Raw genomic sequence first — 21,716 nt, 5'->3', positions numbered from 1 at the left:
TACAAGTGCTCCTACATAATTTCCTTGCATAGACTCCCATGCTCCATGTCTCCAACCTAATGTCCATGACTAAGTTGCCCATGTAGTCCAACCAAGTAGATCCATCACAACAATTGGTCATCCTCATCCAAGTTTGCAATCTTCGGTTTAGTGAACTTGGTCATCCAACCATATCATCATCATGAGTCCCTTCCATCATAGCTCCCCCACTAAAGGTTCCACCAATACTTGCTCTTGGTTTCGGCCATGAGAATTCCACCCAAGCATCATTATCCAAGTGTGTGCCCTTGAATCTGTCCATGAGTCATGCCGGGCACTTAGCCAATTCTCCATGTGGCTAAAGCATGACCCAATCCTCTACAATGATCATCATGTTCCTCCCTTGTCACGGCCCTTCGTACCTTCTACCATAAGGTCACAAAGAACCCTAACAAGTCCTACAACAATCAACAATCCTTGCTTCTCCATACAAGGTCTCATCATAGACATCCATGGTAAGATACTCCCTTGCATTGTCAAACTAATTTTGCCCTTCCCTGCATACGGTCCACCTACCAAATGCTCAAATGAAACACAAGTATCAATAGTACTTACATCATCATCATGATCATGAGGCTCCTTCATGTGAGTATCCCCATCCATCCATGTCTACAAACCACACGATCTTGGTCCAACTTGATCAAACTCAAGTTCATCCTCCATTGTTGTCACATCTGCAACATCCTCAATCATCACGACTTCCTCTTCCTTGTTAGCACAATCTGCAACTTCATCCTACTCCATTGTCCAACCAAGTTGAAGAAGTTCGTCTTCAACATTCTTTTCCAAGACTTCAAGTTTATCTCGAATCAGGGGATTCTCTTCTTTCAACCACTTCAACCTGTATAAGGTAAACGAGAGCTTCCCTTCACATTCTTCCAAACCTGCCATGCCTTGTGGTTCACCTTGGCCTAAGCACTAAGCTTCACCTCTGCTAAACCTGTTTCACCCTTCACCTGAATCACCCTGATAATCCACCTGTCACCTATAAAACTTGAACTTCCTTTCAAGTATTCGGTCTTCGTAGAATCAGCTCCTTGATTCAGTTCACCAGCTTTGATACCACCTGTCAAGAAGTGCAGGTGTGTATCAGCTTCAATGCTTCAACACCAGCACCAACTCCCCGACTCTAGCTCTGATAACACCTGTCACGCCCCTACACTGGCGGTATTCTTCCAACCGCACTATAGTGAGGTGCAGCAATACCAATCGTTTTCTTTTCACCAATACTTACGATTGTAGACTATGCCTAACATTTCATACTTAGTTTATTTTTCATTACCAAGTATTATCTTTGTCCTTTATACAGTGAAAGCCCATAACATTCACATAAACAACATTATACAATAGAAATGCACAACAGTATAAAGAGAGGAGAAACTCCCTGCAATATGAGTTTGCTCAAATCAATATATATAATCTTCTTTTATAAATACAAGTTAAATATTGGGAAACCCAAAATTTACACTTAGCCAAATTTCCAACTTCAGCAAACTCGGTTGCCCAGCTTGTCTGCGCCTCCACATGGTCGCCGCACGATTCACAAACCCTTCGTCCACCTCATCGCACGATTGTGTTATTTTCCCAACTTGGGTGCGCCTCGTCGTAACAAAGTCGTCACATATGGCTGCCTCCACACGAGTCACACCTCCGTTCACAACTCTAACACTTCACCGTTTCCATCGTTTCATCGTGCATGGCGTGCCCTACCCAAGTTTCCCATCCGCACGATTCTTTGTTTCATCATGCATGATGCGCCCTCACCCAGCTACCCGTCCGCACGTCCACCCATTCACCCAAACTTGTTCATCCGAACAACTTCACCTAAGTCGCCAAACAACTTCACCCAGGTCGCCACACGACTTCACCTAGTTCGCCTGAACGACTTCACCTAGGTCACCACATGACTTCACCCGGCTCACCCGAACGACTTCACCTGGGTCGCCCAACGACCTCACCCGGCTCACCTGAACGACTTCACCCAGGTTGCCCGACGACCTCCCCCAGGTCGCCCGAACGACCTTTCCCGGTTTTCCCAAATGACCTTGCCCAATTTTCCTGCCCGACAACCTCGCCTGAGTTTTGCCTAAATGACCTCGCCCGAGTCCTGCCTGAATGACCTCACCTGAGTTCTGCCTGAATGACCTTGCCCAAGTTTTCTGCACGAGTTTTTCGCCCGAGTTTTCTGCACAAGTTTTTCGCCCAAGATTCTCACCCGACCTTTTTGTACGAGTTTTTCACCCGAGTTCTGCCTGTCGTGCGGGCTCATTCATGCACTTCAGAACTCCTCAGCCGAACTCGTGATGATCGAATGATGATTTTCCTCCACAAACCATCCACTAATATATACAGGTGGGTGGTGAGTTATGTCACCCGGCCGACCCACGCCCAACGCCCAAAGTCGACTCGTTCAACATGTTGCCTTCGCCCGAGTGGAGGGTTAGTGCGCCCAACTTGTGGGACTGCTCTCTCAACTCGCCCAACATCGTATAAACTTACCCTTGGATCGTTCAATTCACATTTTGCACAAGTCCTTCATACGATGGAGTCGCCTTGCCCATCGCACAGACCGCAGGTCCTTAGAGTGCCCATTTCAATGGAGAAGAAAATAATATAGAGAACCAGGCCAACGGTAGCCAGGAAACCCAAGTGTGGGAATCTTGGAGTGAAGCACGAATTATACCAATCCATAGATAAATTTATACTTGAGAAAATCTATATAGGAAACATATAAACATATATAGAAGAGGAAATTAGTGAAGAATAAAATCCATTAGTGCTATGGTGTCATGAAATTCACTTAATTTTATAAATTGTTTGATGATAATAAAAAATTTGGATTTTGATAAGGCTCACGGGGATTCACTCAAATTATACCTTTAATTTGATTACATATTGGAAAATCCCTCTAAAAATTACATTATTTAACCCCCTACAAATATGAACCCAATACAACTTTCCAATTTAAAAAACCCCTGCTTTCACTAGATATTGTAGGTATCTATTTTTTCATTAACATTTTTTATACCCTTTTATATTTTTTCATTAATTTTAAGTTCAATTTTTTATATTTTTCAATACAAAAACCCTTTACTCCCTATATATCTCCTAATATATTGTCATTTTTTCCTTAATATATATCCTCCAATATGAACCTACATGGTATGATATTTCCCCAATAAAACCTCGTGATAAAGCTATGGCTAAAATTGTATTATAAAATTCATAACAAAAAATTTTAGATTCTAAAATTTATCCACCAAAACTAATGTCATACTTATTAAACAATCATTTTCAACATTTTCTTATACTATGCTTAGGAAATACTTCTCACCAACTCTCATTTATACAAATGGAGACTAGCTAAAATTTGCCCTCTCATATTATATTTTCTTATGATAAAAAAATGTAATATATATATATATATATATATATATAAATAATTTTACTTTTCCTGTAATTATACTATAGGTTAATACATATATATCTCATTTTACTTTTACTATTAATTTACCAGTGACCAGTGTGAAGTAAAAGAACGCCCATGGGTGATTATTTCTATTTTTTCTTCCATCTCTATTTATTACTGGAGCATCATGTAATAGGTAATGGAAAATGGTTTAATGGTTTATATCAGGTAAGACTATAATTAGTAAATTTAATTAAATTTTTAATTGGTATATAGAAATACATACCTATAAAGTAATATGGTTATGGTTTATCTTAGGTAAGACCATAATTAATAAATTTAATTAAATTTTTAATTAATATATAGAAATACATATATATAAATTAATTGATTTTAGTTTACACTTAATTTATAGAGATTAGGAAAATATTGTAAATGAAAAAATTAAAAAATAAAAAGATATGAATTTTTCAATAGATATATCAATAATTTTTTTAATAAAAATTTAAATTTTTAATTAATATATAAAAATACATATATAAAAATTAATTGCTTTTGGTTCACAGTTAATTTATAGGGATTAAGAAAACATTGTAATTATTATAAATAAGGAAATGAAAAAGTGAAAAGATACTGAATATGAATTCCAGGAGTCTTTCAATATTTACATTGATAAGTTTTCCTAATAAAAATACATCATTTATAGAGTTAAAGTTTGGCATGACATGTTATCAGAACTACAAATTCCATTTAATCTTCTCTACTCAATAACTCCTCTACTTTCCTCAAATAATTTGGAACGTTAATTATCTGTTGAATGCGTTGAACAGTCTTGAGCTCTGCGTTGAAGCAGCATATGGTAACAGTGACTTTTGCCTTGGCCGTAACAGTGAGATTATATGTGCACTGGTTACAAGTCGAAATGTCCCTTCTCTGCGTCGATTAAAGCAGCTAACTGGTGTAGCAGTGTATGAATGAAGCAGCTAGCTGGTGTAGCAGTGTATGAATGTATGCATTGGGTTATTTCAGCATGCAGCCACCATATTGACAATTCATTTCGGTCTCCATACGATTGTCTCTTTCAAAGCAATTCAATTCATTTCTGGAATGGGAATGGTGTTAGAATGATAGTTACCAAGTTTAAATTTGAATTTGGATAGAAATTCAACTAGCATTTGTATCGAAAGTTGCAAAGGAAACGCCGTAAGTAGATAGCACATGGAAAAAGAGAATAGCACATATAGAAAAAGAGAATAGATGAAGAAAGAAGTGATATGTTATGTAATCTAACTATAGCTCAATTTGAGTGAAAATAATTGTTAATGCTAAATATAATACAATAAAACAAAAGAGCCATATGCAAGTATCTCACTTTGTCTATCTTTTACAAGTCAAACAATTTAAATTATTTTAAATTTGAGGGAAAATATCTACGATAACAACAACCATGATATTGGGGATGACAATAACAATGTTGATGATGATGACCATAACAATGTCAACCAGCATGATACAATTACAATGATTATAATAATAACAACAATGATTATAATAATAACAATTTTCGGCATATTACTTTATATTTTAAGAAATATCAATCCCACAAAATATTGTATTACTTGACTTTGGGAAAAAAGAAAAGAAGACTACACCTTTTTAAAATTATCACAAGTTTAATAAATTAAAACCATAAAATTATATATTAAAAAATATAATGATGCAATGTGGCTATGGAGATTGTGAATGGTGTGTGAGATTTGGTTTTCTTTATCATGGGTTCTAGATAAATGTTGTCTTATAAATAGAATGATTGATTTAAATGTTATCATGGAGAGATGATGCAACTCTAAAGTCTCTCGAGACATGACTGTTATACCACTTAGAAGATATTCTCACATGTCCAGGTGGGATTCTTAAAGTTGACTATCCTATAGAGAAAGTCCTACTGCAACTGTTATACCACATAGAAGATATTCTCACATGTCCAAGTGGGATTCTTAAAGTTGACTATTGTATAGAGAAAGTCCTGTTGCAACTGTTATACCAGGTAAAAAATATTCTCGCATGTCCAAGTGGGATTCTTACAGTTGACTATCTTGTAGAGAAGGTCTCTTACTACTTGTATAATTAAGCAAATTGCTTGATTTGAAATTCCACTACTTTTAATCACATACTAACTATATTTAATCATTTAACAACTTAAATGATTAACAATGTATACAATCACTCTTTATTCAAAAAACTCTTTATTTAAAACTTCATGAATTTATTTTTAATGCTTTATCATAAATGTTAATTAAGCATCATTATATAAATTACAATATTACTAGGTACAAAATTAATCTAGGCCTTTCATACACAATGAAAAAATTTATACAGAAAAAATTTCGTGCATACATTTTATTTTGGCAAAAACGGATTTAAAGAAAATTTTAGGCTAATTTAGTTAAAGAAAGTTCATAAATTCACCATTTTCTGATCGTTCACTCATGCTGAGGGCTTAAAACAAATATTTTATTTTAGCAAGAACAAATTTAAAGAAAAAATAGGCTAATTTAACTAAATAAAATTCTTAAATTCACCATTTCGTGATCGGTTATTGATGCTGAGAGCATAAAACAAAGATTTTATTTTAGCAATAACAGATCTAAAGAAAAATTTAGGCTAACTTAGCGACATAAAATTCATAAATTCACCATTTCGTGATCAGTGACTGATTCTGAGAGCTTACGATTTCTTTTACCTTTATGCCATTACTGTCATTCAACCGCATCGATGATTGTCCTGCAGGTCGATGATTGTCAAATGAATTGCAGGTCAATAATTACATAGCTCCAAGGATCTTGCCACAAAAAAGAAACTCGTTACAACGTAATCAAATATGGAATTGGGTGTTCTGTTTTGTATGCGAAAAGGGAAAATGGGGAACCGAGATGAGATGAGGGCATGAAAATGCCAGCGTAACTAATGGAATACCATGGTGGAGATGTCAAATGAGACATTCCCTGGACAGGAAATCCTCTTTGGCAGGGATACCCAGGAAACTTGCTAGACAGGGACGGAACAACAAGAGGTTTCATGGATGGATAAGATAGAGGAGGACGCCTCTTTGGCAGGGATACCCAGGAAACTTGCTAGACAGGGACGGAACAACAAGAGGTTTCATGGATGGATAAGATAGAGGAGGACGATATTCTGCGAGGCAAGCCATGGCCATCTACCTTCTCTCAATCATTCGCTGCTCCAAGAGGGTTCGCCGCTCCAAGAAAAGGATCATTCGCTGCTCCAAGAGGGTTCGCCCCTCCAAGAAAAGGATCATTCGCTGCCCCAAGAAAAGGATGAATTTTCGACTGTTATTTTTAATTATAACAATATTTTTGATTAACGGTGGAAAACAGTTTAATCGTCTAACATAAGATCGGACGGATCATGGTAAGACACGTAAGACAAGAGGAGAGTCGATTTCAGAGGGAACGCCTTACGGCGTAATTAATATTTTAGATTATATTTTATATTAAAATTAATTAATAATCATATTAATGTATTTAAAATTTTTAATATTTAAATATTTAATTATTATTATTTAAAATATATTTATGTATTAAATAGTTATTTTAGATCATAAAACCACCCATGCTCCTACCAAGCTCTTGTGGTCTGTAACCAAAACCAGCTCACGAGGAAGGGCCTTCAGATGAATTGGGAAAGAATACGAACTATATCATAGAACCACCTTTCCTTTCTTTGAAGTAACAAGAACCACCTTTCCTCTCTTTCAAGCAACAATAGCCCGTAGCCCGTGTATATGTCTATGAGAGGGAAACAATTCGATCATTATAGGAGGAACAAGTATCTCATTCCCATCAAAGCCACCAATTCAAATAACTTAGTTTAAGTGTCCTTTAATTTACTTGTCTTACACCTTTTATGTTTTAGTTATGTAACTTTCAATTTAAAAATGGTTTTTATGTTTTAGTTATATAACTTTCAATTTAAAAATGGTTTTTATGTTTTAGTTATATAATGAAGGTAAAGAAAGAAAAAATAATAATGAATTAACAATAAGGTTAAACAAAAAAAACTGTATTTTTTTTAACTTTTTTCTGATAATAACAGTTTAGATAAGAAAATATAGTTGTTTCATTAACCCACAACTATACTTAAAAGTTTACAAAGCTACAATAATGTTTATCAAGGTATTATAGCTCATCGTGTTATTAGCAGGGATCTGAACCTAGGTGGAGGGCTAGAGTGAGGCATTATAGCTGATCATGTCATTAGCAGGATCTGAACCTAGGTGGAGGGCTAGAGTGAGACATTATAGTTCATCGTTTCATTAGCAAGTATTTGAACATGGGTGGAGGCTTGAGTGAGGCATTATAGCTCATCATGTCACTAGTAGTGAGTAGCATGGAATTGAACCTAGGAATCCATTTCACCAAACCACCCAAGATAACCCCAATTGACTAATTTTTTTGGGCATTTGGGACTACCTTGGGAAGAAAGTCGATAATATACCCAAGTATAGACTCACTTAAGAGTGCAACATAGTTACTCTATTAGAGAACATAAACATATCAGCGTATATGACTTGAAACTAGGTAGGGAAGACAACAAACTCAATTTAGTAACTTTTTTTTAGATTATCTACATTTCAAAAAAAAATAAAGAAATGTTTTATTAATATAAGATTATAAAAAAATATTTAAAAAAATAACCAATATTTTTAAATATTTACTAAAATATTTGAAATACTCATATTTACTCACATTTATTAATAATATTATTTATTAATAGAAATAATAAAGACATTTTAAAATATATTTTTGATAAAAATGATAAATAATAGTTAAAATTAAATAAACAATAAATAATACCTATAATTATTAAATTTATTTTTTTTTAACCCAAATGAACGTGCTATATTACATTATCATAAAATATTCTTTGTTATATTACATTATCATAAAATATTCTTTGTTATATTACATTATCATAAAATAAAAAGGAATAGCATTAAATGGATCTTCTATGTATATTGGTTTGGTTTATTATAGGAAACCAAACTAATAACATAGTATAATTGTTTTGACCAAATAAAGAGCCTAAAACTAATATAATGATTACTTATATTTTATTTGTTTATTAAAGAGTATTTTCTATCAATTTTTTTTCTAAAAAATTTGAAATCAAATTTCTAAATTTAAGTGAGTATGTTATATTACATTATCATAAAATATTTCTAGTTATATTACATTATTCTAAAATAAAAAGGAATAATATTAGATGGATCCTCTATGTATATTGGTTTTCTATAGAAAACCACACTAATAATATAGTATAATTGTTTTTGACCAAATAAAGAGCCTAAAACTAATATAATTACTTAATATACTAACTAATATAATTACTTAATATACTATGTTTTATTTTCTCATTCGAAGGTATTTTCTATCAATTTTATTTCTCAAAAAATTACAAAGAATGATAACAGAACATTTTATAATGAAAACTATTTATTGGGAGAATTCAGCTAGCTTGATGATAATAGGAGTGTTGGTGTCTTTCTTATGAACTCCATATTTTTGAGTTTGCATATTGATATGTAGCTTCTTAATTGGTTTCTCATCCACCTTTGTTATTCCTCTAATATTTTGAGGAACACCTTTTTATGGATATTGATTTACTATTGAAAACCACACTAATAACATAGTATAATTGTTTTTGAGCACATAAAAAGCCTCGAACTAATATAATGATTACCTAGTATACTATGTTTTATTCGCTCATTAGGGAGTATTTTCTTTCCATCTTATTTCTCAAAAAATTACAAGAATTATAACGGAACATCTCATAATGAAAACTATTCATTGGGGAAATTCACCTTGATGATAATAGGTGTGTTGGTGTCTTTCGTATGAACTCCAAATTTTTCAGTTTGTTGGTCAACCTTTTATCTTGATATCTAGTTTCTTTATCGGTTTCTCATCCACCTAGAGAATAACTTCTTACTATTCCTCAAATATTTTGACCATATTTTCTATAGTTGTCTTTAATTATTAGTAAATGTTTATTGTCTACATATAATTGGTGTTCCTTGTCCTCCTAGTGTCTGTATCCAAAATCCAATTACAAACCTGCTCCAAAACTTCTTCATTTAATATGATCCAGTGCCTCCCTCTCACAATATTCAATGTCTGGTTGAATTGTTGGAGGAGTATTGTTCAAATAAACAGGGAATTAGTTTTGTGAAGTGACCTAGACCCTAGAGGACGATGGTCTTGCGCTATTACGGTGACCTCTTACGTTACATGCTCCTCTACCATGAGGCAAAATTGTTCTCTATTAACAATACATGCTCCTCTACCATGACACTGATTTTAACAATATTTAATCATACTTAACATCAATTTAAATATATTTAAAAAAACGCATGCTCATAAATTTTTTTACGCAAACTCCTTACTGTTTTTAAATAAACTCATTTCGCAATAATACAATTGTTTCACATCCGAAGAAAATCAACCCTTGCTAATTTAACCACATGAAAGCAATGCACCACTACATTGCACCGCAGTGTCAAATCCAAAACCAAACAGCTACAAAAAAAGATGTCGTAATTTGGGAAGAATATAATTCAGAAACTTAATTTGTATTTACATGAGCCCTGTAACACTTCCAAATCCAAATCCAAATGAGCGACTCTTCAATTCTCATGCAAAGTACTTAACAGACAAGGAATTTATCTCTCTTCTTCACATTATCAGGATAAACTACATATATACTCAGCTAAAGCTCAAACAATATATGTTTGCGATTAGCTCTGATAGGACTTACTCACCTCTCCAGTAGAAAATTTAATATGAACGCTAAAAGCTGTGGGTGCGCATTGTAACCAATAGTAGCTAATATCATCTTTGAAAAAAATCAAATATTAAAAACCTAATGACACATTCATACGTTCAATATTTTCTTATTTCTTCTGCCTACTAGCTGATGACTGGACTTTCGTAGTTTTATTTCGCTTACTCACTGGGGACTGGCCTTTCATCGTTGTTCCTGGTGATTGCCCTTGCGCAGACGTTGCAGTCGCCTTTTGCCCTATTTCCTCCTCCTCAATGACTACGGGAAGTTTTTGACACCCACCAACTTGAGAAATAGGAGATGTGAGAGAAGACGCCGAAAACATTCTTTCACGACCGATGGGCCAAACTGATCCCCTTCGTGAAATTTGAGTTCCATCGAGGAATGTCGTCTCCAGATCAATTATTTGCGTCTCGATGGCGGAAGTTTCATCACGATGCTTCTTTTGGTGTGCATGGAGTTAATCCAAGCGATTCTGCAGACGATGACTAAGTGCAGACTTTTGGTCCTCCACCTCACGAAGTGCACATTCTCGATCCTCCGCCATTGCAACTCCGGGATAAATATCGATCAACCTCACCTCACGGCCAACTGTCAAGCCCCTCCAAGAAAAGGATCATTCGCTGCCCATTCGCTGCCCCAAGAAAAGGATGAATTTTCGACTGTTATTTTTAATATAACAATATTTTTGATTAACGGTGGAAAACAGTTTAATCGTCTAACATAAGATCAGATGGATCATGGTAAGACACGTAAGACAAGAGGAGAGTCGATTTCAGAGGGAACGCCTTACGGCGTAATAAGAAAAAATTTATATGAAAAAAATTTAATTGGGAAAATATTTAGTAATATATATCTTAAATATTTAGAAGTATACAATTTTCTTTTTATAACCGCAAGGGTTTTTGCTCCTTGCTTATTTTCTTTTTTATTGATTTTGAAATTTAAATAATTTCTATTAGTTTTGACTAATATAAACAATTTTAAAATTACAGTTAAAAAAATTCACTTTCCTCCATAATTTTTTTTATTTTCAAAACTCAAAACTTCAATATAAAATTCATCCCTAATTTTAAAATCTTTCTAAATTCATTAAGTAAATAATATGTATTTAAAAATGGTTTAATCATGAAATGGCCTTTTTCATAATCTCGTTAATTTTAATCAAAACAAAGATTTTTAAAAATTTGAGTTTAAATTGTTTAATCTGCATAATTAGAGTGGTCCATGCTTAATCCATTTGTGCATTCAAAAATGTATTTTGAACCAGAAGTAATCTTGAAATTGTATTTGATTAATTTTAGTGAATTCCTGTGAAAAATGATATTTTGTCTATAAGTTAGACTAGGTCTTTAAAAATTAAATATTAAAAAACAAAGAAATTGGAAAACAAACATTGTGGACTGGTTCATCAAATCAATTCGTATATTACTCACAAAGCCAAATTATAAGTCACATAAATAGTGCTCATGAGTTCCAACAGATTTCAAACAAGAGGAGAATATTCTTGAGAAAATCTCTCAACAAAACTCTAACAACCAACAACACAATCCTACCTATATACTAATGTAAGCATTATTCCAAGTCTCCCCTTAATGCTTGCATTACATCATTACAAAGATTAATACAAAAATAACAAATACAATTCACATGTCAAGTCTGTTTGGTCTTTCTCAACACTTATCCCCACTCTGAAGTCTCCCAAAAAATTTTCTTTTCACCACCACAATATACTAGTTTCCCATTCAATTCATTTAAAACATAATAATCTCTAACCATCTTTGATGAACTTTATATAATTAAAGCTTATCAATCTCCCTAAAAACAATCTCAATATTACACTATATCTAACCATCAAATAAATTGTACAAGTGGCATTTCTACACTCAAGGATATCATAACATAAAGGATCTCATAACATAAAGTGTAACGGATAGTATTGTGGCATCGAATTTGTAGGGCTCATTCAACCTGAAACTAAGGAGTGTTGCTCTGCCACAAACGATGACTTGCAGATCACACAACCCTTTAATCCAATACACGATCTTTTCTTTTCATGGAAAATCTCTCCAAGTCTATGGCTCTCCAACATTAATGGTGTCCCACTTATGGCATAAGCGTGCGCACAGCAGACTCCTCTACAAATACATCGTTCAGTCAACGGCACAAGTCGAAGGCACTCCAATACCGAATCACAGTTCCTTTATGTGGCTCTGCGCAGGTCCCACGGAGGATTCTTCAACTCCATTGTCTGCTCAGATTTTACAGAGCTTAACTCTATCAGTCTACGTTTGCTACTTCAAATTGTTGGTTGTCAGCACTGTTGGGTCAACACGACCCACGTTGCGGAGCTTTCCCAATCCAGAGGCAAAGTCTTACTGAGATCGAGACATATGAACATCGTGTTGTTGTTGGCTGGTTTTTAGATCGTGGGAAACACAGTTATATAAATAGTGCTGATCATATTTAACAGATTCTAAACAAAATTCTAACCATCAATAACCTAATCTTAGGTATATAATCTTACTCATATAGGAAAGTAAATATTATTCCAAATAAAAATTTATATAAAATTTCTCTTTATATAAACACATTTTAAAATTCAGTTATAGATAAAATTCACTAACTTCATAGGCCAAATAATTTCTTTTCTTTTTGTTCCCGATTTTCAACTTTCTAAACCCTTAAACGAAACAATGAAATTGAAAAGTACGAATTTTCCTCTATAGTTATAGTTAATTTTGGGTTTAGAGGACACCACTCTACGCATTCATGTGAACATTAACAATTAACAAATCCGTGTGGATATACCTTATAGTGCAAACCTGATTTCCTTTCATGCAGACAATTAGCTACTTACCATATAAACCACATCGAATAATCTAATGGTCGAATTTTCATATTTTTTACTCCAATTTGAGCGAACTTGGTAGTTATGTGTTAAACTCTCGATGCGTTAAATTTTGTTGACTGTCATGTCTTGGTGTCTCCTCACTTTGCAATAATTAAAATCTTGTGAGTGCATTGAAATGTGCTGATATATATCGGTTGTACATTAATTAAAATCTTGTGAGTGCATTGAAATGTGCTGTATATATTGGTTGTACATTGGTCGAAGGAAATTGAACTTTCCATGCATAATTTTGTGGTATGTTTTGGTATTATATGCTGGCCAAACACCGAGTTTGCTTTTGTATGATATGTTTATATATAATGTATTCACTGGCCTCGATAGTTGGAGAAGTTTTCTTTGGTAAAGAGAATTATCACGAATATGTTTTGGTATTATATGGCCAAACACCAAGTTTGCTTTTGTTTGCTTTTGGATGATATGTTTATATATAACGTATTCCCTCGCCTCGATAGTTGGAGAAGTTTTCTTTGGTAAAGAGAACTATCACGAATGGTCTAAAAAGATAAAACCCAATCTCGCTTTCAAAGAATTGTGGAAAGGAGTATCTAAGTAGAAGTTGGAAATCCACTTGAGAAACTCACACTTGACAAAAAGCTTGTCTTATGGGAAAACAAGAACAACAAGGCCTATCCCTTAATTACAACATCAGTCAATGAAGAGTTGAGTCATCACATTTCACCATTTACAAATTCCTTTGAAGCTTTAAAGAAGGTAAAAGACGGATATGGCTCACAATCTAAGGTTGAAGTAGTCCAATTAGTGATCAAATTACTCAATCTAGAATTAAAAGATGATGATCCCCTTGCTCTAGTCTCTGAAACTAGATCTATTATGCATGATATAGAAGCTACCAGAGTTAAAATAGATGTTCCTCTCATAGATTTTGTTAAGGCACTATATCCCACACATTCTATTTATCTTAAGTCATTACAAGTGAGTGGAAAAACTAAGGAGATTTCCTTTGACTCTCCTGTAGAGAAGTTTATTGAAAGAGAGAAATTTTGGGAAGAATAAGACAACTACTGAGTCTTCTAAAGAAGTTGTGTGCCTCGTATAGAAAGAGAAGAACCATACACATAATTATTCCAGAGGAAGAGGTGGCAGAAGAGGACGTGGAAAGAAGAATGATAGAAGCAGGGGGCAGACATTACCAAGGAGGAAGACATGATCTTCATTGTATATAGTGCAACAGAAATGGACATGATGCTTCCAAATCTAAGCTCTCTGGGACAAAATTAGATAAGAAAGGAATGAAGAGAAAGGAAAATCACCAGATCTAGGGAAAGGTAAAGAACTCGAATTTTCTCATTATATTGTGGCACATTGTAATATTGGATTAATTGAAGACTTGTTTAATGCTTTACTTGCTTCCTAGAGAGATGCATGGTTTCTTGACTCATGAGAAACATGCCACATGACCTTTCAAAGATATTTATTTGAAGAATTCAGTGATAACGTAGATGGAGTAGTCTACTTTGCAGACAAGTCAAAACTCAAGCCATCCAAACTTGGCACCATCAGGCTCAAACTGTTTGCTCTCCCGGACTTTCTTCTAGATCATGTTCTCTAGCTCCAAAGTTGCGAAGAAACTTGTTTTCCTTGGTTCACATCGACAAAAGGAAATAAATTTTAGGATGCAACAAGGTATAGACACCTCGTAGGAAGTTTGAACTACCTAAATACTACCAGACCAAAAATTTCATTTGCTGCTGGAATCCTCTCCAAGTTTATGCAAAAACCTTGAGAGGGTCATTGGTCTGCTACAAAAAGAGTTCTATGGTACTTGAAGGGAACTCAGGATTTTGGAGTCAAGTATACATAGATGAATGGCTTTAGATTTATTGGATACTTTTATTCAAATTTTGATGGAGAAAAATAAAATGGAGTATCTACTTCATGTTATGTTATGATTATTGGATTAGGATTTGTCTCCTAGTGGTCATACAAACAATCATTTCTAGCATATTCCACAATAGATGACGAATATGTGGTAGTTGGAGAAGAAACAAATGAAATTGTGTGGCTTAGGAAAATTATAGATGATTTTCAAGTGAAATAAGTGCATTCTACTTCTCTTTTGGTTAATAATACTTCTCCAATAAAATTGGCCAAGAATCCAAAGTTCCATGATCGAACGAAGCATATCAACACAAAGTATCATTTGATTCAACATCATGTTGAGTCCAAGACTATTCACCTATGCCATTGTTCCAAAAATGAGCAGATTGCATACATCTTCACCAAAGTGTTTACAAGAGAAATGTTTGAAAGATTCAGAATGATGCTTAGACTCACCAACATCCCTTCAAATTAATGGGGGGAAATGTTGAAAACTAATATTTAGGGATTAAGAAAATATTGTAAAGAAAATGAGAAGGTGAAGAGACACTGGAATATGAATTTCAAAAGTCTCTCTCTCAATATATATATCAATATTCTTTCTTAATGGAAATGGGTCATTCGTGGAGTTAACAATGTCCAGCCTAATAATTTCAATATGATAATAATAAATTTAACAGTACAGAAATATAAATGATTAACAAAGCATTTATGATAAATTAAGCTAATTTTATTTAGAAGAGGTTTGGAACAATGGCATAGGCCTACCTGACTCCCTTCCATTACAAATTGATTGTAAAAGGAGTATATATAATTACTATAATGAATAATAACAAAAATGAAATGGGGTTTTCCTATTTCTTAAAAGTCATGACTATGTTATTATAATTCGTGAGTAGTTTATTGTAGGGAGTAGCATACCAATTTTTTTGTGATAATGGTAGAGAAAATGAAACTTTATAAAAAAATAAAGCTAGAGTGTTTTATATTAATTTTCTCATCCTTCTATATTAATCTAATGTGAGAAGAATAAACCAATGGTCAATGAGTACCATGTATTTAAAGAAACTTACTTTTGTCCTAGCTTAGTGCATTCAATGTGAGGTTGTTGATGCCATAGTGATGTCACCACTTAACAAGGAAGATTCATACTATTAACAAAAACCTAGAAGGAAATTTAACCATCATTATATGATGGCCATGTCATTAACAAATATTAATAGTTCAATATATTAATGGATGAAGGTTTTACCAACACTTCCTCCAATATAAATTCTCATCGTTGGTAAATTTAAGCAAGTGTCAACCAATCGTTCCTATAGAAAAATTATTTTTGGTAAAGGGGGCTTAAGAAAGGGTTAATTAACCCTTCCTCATGATCAATATTCCTACCAAGAGGGATCCAAAGGAAGGTTTAGTTGACCCTTCCTCCACATTAGTATTCTCATTGAACTGGGTCTTGGCAAAGAACAAATCTACCCTTTACCAAGTATAATATCCCCTTTAAGAAAGACCCCAGAGAAGGGTTAGTGGACTCATCCTCCACAGTAGCATTCTTATTAAAGGTGTTGCAGTAAATTCTACAGACAAGGAGCCATTGTTTCGTAATCCTATGTCCTATGACAATCACTAGACAAAAAAAAGGATGGCTAAATCAAGACAACAAAAATCCCCCAATCAAATGATCATGCAAGAAAACATTCATGCAGTTCCTAATGTTACAAGGTTTTAACTAATACCTACCCTCCTCAAAGGTTGGTGAAGGGTTTTGGGTCTAATGCAAAATTCTCTCGCTCAAACCAGGAGATATCTCTCCTCCACTATCGATCCCAAGCCTACATATAAGCACAAATAAACAAAGATGATAAATAGTATTTTGCAGAAGACATTAGCTCAAAACATCAAGAAACACATGAATATAAATTACTACAACCACTAGTGTAAAGGAAGGGAACATGAATATTTATTAACCATAAATCAAATGTAGATCAATACCTTCAATTTTGGTGTTCCTCTCCTAATTTAGACAAAGCCTCCCAACTATGATGAACAAGGACTCAAGGCAACATGTAGCTCTTAAAAACTGAATCACGATAGAAATATATGATTCTCTATAGCTCAAATTGTTTGACCATAGCTTTCAGATTTTGACTTGCACGACCATCTATGATAACATAGTATAAATAGGTTGAAGAAGACTTCCTGGAGGATAAATGAAAACTCCTAAAATGAAGATAAGTTGAATAAGCTTCTCAATAATGTGCCCTAGCTAGCTTGAATATATGAGATAAGGTGATGAGTCGAACTGATCTCTTAGAAACGTAATCATCTAGGATAAGTTCCCCAACCACAAGCACAAACCTAGTGAATCTCAGTTATAACAGCAAGGAAGACTTGTCCTGTGTGTTTTTGGAAGGTTCCAACCAAACTCCTAAGTTGCTTTGCCCGTGGTTGGGGATAAATACTAGGGAAAAGAGTATTCAAAGCCAAGGTAAAGTGTCAATGGTGTAGTGACTCAAAAATACTAACCCTAGGAAATAAAGTAGGCTGATAACAAAAGGAAGGTAGGGGAAGGATCATCCGACCCTTCAATCATATTATTCCTATTCAAGATGACTCAAAATAAGGGCTGGACAACTATTTTTCCAACATATACAAATTTTGTGCTCAAGGAATGATTGCCCAACCTTGTCTTAAGCATGTTATTCTTATAGAGGGTGAATTGGAAAAAGGGTTGGATAACAATTCTTCCAACATAGAATTCATATATAGGTGTAGCTTGTGGAATGGTTAGTTGACTCATCAACCAACATAGCATTTCCATTAATGTGTAATGATATAGATTGGATCATTATATTCTTTGTCATCCATGTTAAATTTAGAGTGGAAAATTTTGGAGAAATTACTTGATATGGCCATTTTTAAGAGTGGATTCCTCTTTGGCAAATTGGTTTTTGAAACTTCTAGAAGAAGTAGTTTGAGGCATCAAACAAAATATTTTGGGGGTAACCTTTTTCCACTTAAGTGTGCACTCCTAGTAAAATTTATGCCACCCAAAACTTGACCTTCTCTTTTTTGACCACCATGATTCAAGATGATGCCTTGTCAGCCCCCATTATTCATGTAAAACGGGATAGATACATAATCATGATGAAAAAGGCTCTAGAAGATTCAATATTATAATTCTAGTTGAGTTGAACAAGTCAAACTTAACCATTTACAACTTGGGCACTAGGAGGAAAAGGGGTTCCACGCTATTGGAGTGCATTTTATACCATAGATGAATAGAGTATCTGAGAGTGGATAGACATAGATAAAAAAATATTTATGTGTTGTAGTATCCCATAGGGCGCAAGTCCCATTCCTTTGTACTTGCATCCATTTCCATTGAGACAAAGAGAGGGTAGAACAACCTCACTTTCTAGGTGGGTTTTCTCCAATAAGGGTTTCCCAAATCATATCTTCTATTCATTTTGGGTTTTCAGTTTTATTTCGTTGTTCTATATTTTCGATATTTTATCCATTAGATGCATAAGCATAACACAATAATTATCAAATACGAAAGTATTAGAAAATATTAACCCTCATAGTATGCATTTTGGATATTCAAATATATTTAAGTAGATCTATTATGATGATATTTCCAGTGGAATACTATGACAACTTATAGATCACTTAACTAGTGATCTAGGTGGATATTAGTGGCCACCTACCTATCCACTTGGACCCCCAACATCATTTATTTCATTTTCCTTAATTGTAGCTCAATTTTCTATTTTTGGCAGTTTTTTGGATCTTAAACTTCTAAAACCGTTTTGAGGTCCAAATTTTTTTTTTTTTGAGAAAACGAAGAAACCAAAAAAGTGCCAAAATATTTTTTACAAAATATTTTTTTGAATCCTCGTGGATATATTTGAAACAAGGTATTATTATATCCAAAAAAAGATCATATGCCAAATTTACGAACCTCGGAAGTTGGTGATCCAACCTACCCCAACGGGGCCCAAAACCTTTGGCACTTCATCTCTGGTTAGGGTTTCACACTTCTTATTTATGATAAAAATGCATCTATGCATCATTGTCATAGAGTTTAGAGGCATGTAGACATCAGACCACTTCTCAGGGATAAGTTACCATTGCTCAATCTAGTTTATTTCCATTCTGCATGTAAACAATTTTTAGTATTGTATTAATTAATTGAAGTTCATTTTTCATTGTAGCTCTTTGTTTTTGTTTAAATTTGTGGTTCATTTCATTCCTGAATAAACCCATATCAACCGAGGAAAGGTTTATTTGAGCCCTCTTAAGAAAAATGGAACTTCTATTATTGCGGAGCTCATGTAAGTGTAAGACATCACATCTTATAGAATAATATTCTCATTGAATAGGTTCCTTAGGAAGGGTTAATTTGACCTTCCTCTCGCATAAAATTCTTATCAAGGGGAAGCCTAAGGATGTATTGGCCAACCCTTCCTCATGCAAGGTAATCTCATCTAAAATGTAATGAAGAATGGACAATCAATTATTTCTTCAAACTAGTATTCTCATCAGGGTAGAGAGAAGGTAAAGGTCAATCAACACTTACAAATCAATATTTTCATTAGAGGGTCCATTGACTCTTCTTGGTGCATAGTATTATGATTTAGGGATAATCTAGGAAAGGGTCTATCAACTATTCCTTCACATTAGTATTATTAACAAAGAAATACCTAAGAGATGATTGGATACTAATTCCTCAAGCCTAGTATTCATGCTAAGAGCACTACTAGAAAATGAGCAATTAGTGACTAAGTGACTAAAAAAGTTAGTCACCACAGCTTTTCCAAGAGAAATACTACCAAAAATGAGAAATCTTAAGTGACCGAACTAAAAATGACTAACATAAATCACTAATTTAGTCACGGGTTAAAATATGTGACTACTAATAAGTAATACAACTAAAAATGGATGAATGAAATTAAATGAAGTTTTTTTGTGCAATGGCGGGTGGTAGCAGGGAAGAACCTGAACTACGGTTTTTAGTTAGGGTTTTTTCGCTAGTCACCATGGCGGGGCATGGAGGAGGGAGTTCAGCTCCCTCCTACAGACAAGTGGTTGTGGACAGGAGCAAGGGATCTGGATCGCATAGCTTCAAGAAACCAATGGAGGTGGCCTGAGAGGCTATGAATATAGAAAAAGCGGAAAATATTAAACCTCATGGATAGGAGGAGAATCATGAGGAAGCTAGTAAGGAGAAGAGGACAGAGGTTAGCAGTCAAAAAGTTGCTCCTATGAGTAAAACAGGGGTCTGTAATCCCAAGTTGACCACTATTCCTCGGGTTGTTTTAAGTGATCCAGCGCTATATGTGCACAAAGATCACATGGCGGAATATGCGATTATCTGCAAATTTATGGGGATTTGGCCAATAGAGAAGGCCCTACAAGCATGGATAAGGAACCACTGGAAACCAAAGGGGGAAATCAGCCTTCACCTTGGGTCCAAGGGTTTCTTTACAGTGGTGTTCACAAGCTTAGAGGATAAAGATAGAGTGTTCGAGGGAGGACCCTATTTTTACGCTTTTGCAGGCCTTTACATGCGACCATGGGTGATGAATTTTCTCCCAGAACGAGAAACTTTCACATCGGTACTGGTATGGATAAGACTCTACTCCTTTCCTTTAGATTATTGGCTATTGGAGTCTCTAAAGGCTATCAGAAACAAGCTAGGGCATTTTATAAAGATCTCTCTTTCTACTCTAAAAGGAAAATATAACTACTTCGCTCAGATATGTGTGGAAATGGACTTATCTGGGGCACTTCTAGAAGCAATCATTTAGAGATGTATGATGAGGAATGGGTGCAGGCGATGGACTATGAACATGTCCCATTTATGTGCCGTAAGTGCCATGAACACAGGCACCTATACAAGGACTACCCATTAAACACCTTGGGATATTAATAATCTTCTCCAAAAATGTTCTAATTACAAAAACAACAAAAAAAAAGAAATTTATGGAGGATACTCCTACACAAGAGTGCCTTCTCATTTGTACTTTGAATAATTTCCATTGCAAATAAAAGAGAGAAAATCAACAACACCTTTGAACTTCGTTTTCTCCTGTAAGGATTTCCCATAACACATCTTGCTGTTTGTTTTCGTATTTTTTTTTATTGTATTTACATATTATGTATTTTCTACATATTATCTATTCCATACATAAACAACAAAACAATAATAACAAAACTTAAATCTAAAAATAGTTAACCATTCATAGTATGGATTTCTGTTTTTTTTATAGATTTTTGTGACATACTATCCAATGGAATATCCATGGGAGTTATATATCATATCTTTCACTAATGTCATATTGGAAAAACACATAACATGCTGGTAATATATTTCACTTCTAACCAATCTATTTGAGTCATAGATTAGCACGGGATGGGTTTGATTGGTTACTCCACAAATTTGGAGATATGTATGTCCTTCCTCAAAATAATAGGTATCTATGTACCCGAGGATTTTCATAACATGTTTAGATAGTCTATGGCATTCTTGTCTAGATATGAGTGTACAAAAAATTCCATAAAGAGGTGATCAATCAAAGCATGAGAAAATTGATACTTTTTCTCCCATAAGATGTCAAAGTGGACATGTCTAGTGGAATCTCT

The 21,716-nt window shown here is 34.2% G+C and overlaps 1 pseudogene; it reads left to right on the top strand.

Annotated features, from left to right (window-relative positions):
- Positions 1 to 3,647: 3,647 nt before the first annotated feature.
- The window catches only part of LOC149226976 (protein RRC1-like), a 98,365-nt pseudogene continuing 80,296 nt past the window's right edge, over positions 3,648 to 21,716 (top strand).

Source organism: Pinus tabuliformis, chromosome J (genome assembly GCF_031772625.1).
Source record: "Pinus tabuliformis cultivar Carrire ecotype Pingquan chromosome J, CPIR1, whole genome shotgun sequence".
Classification (NCBI taxonomy): Eukaryota; Viridiplantae; Streptophyta; class Pinopsida; order Pinales; family Pinaceae; genus Pinus; species Pinus tabuliformis.
Note: the sequence above shows the minus strand (reverse complement) of the source record. Positions and strands in the feature narration are given on the sequence as shown.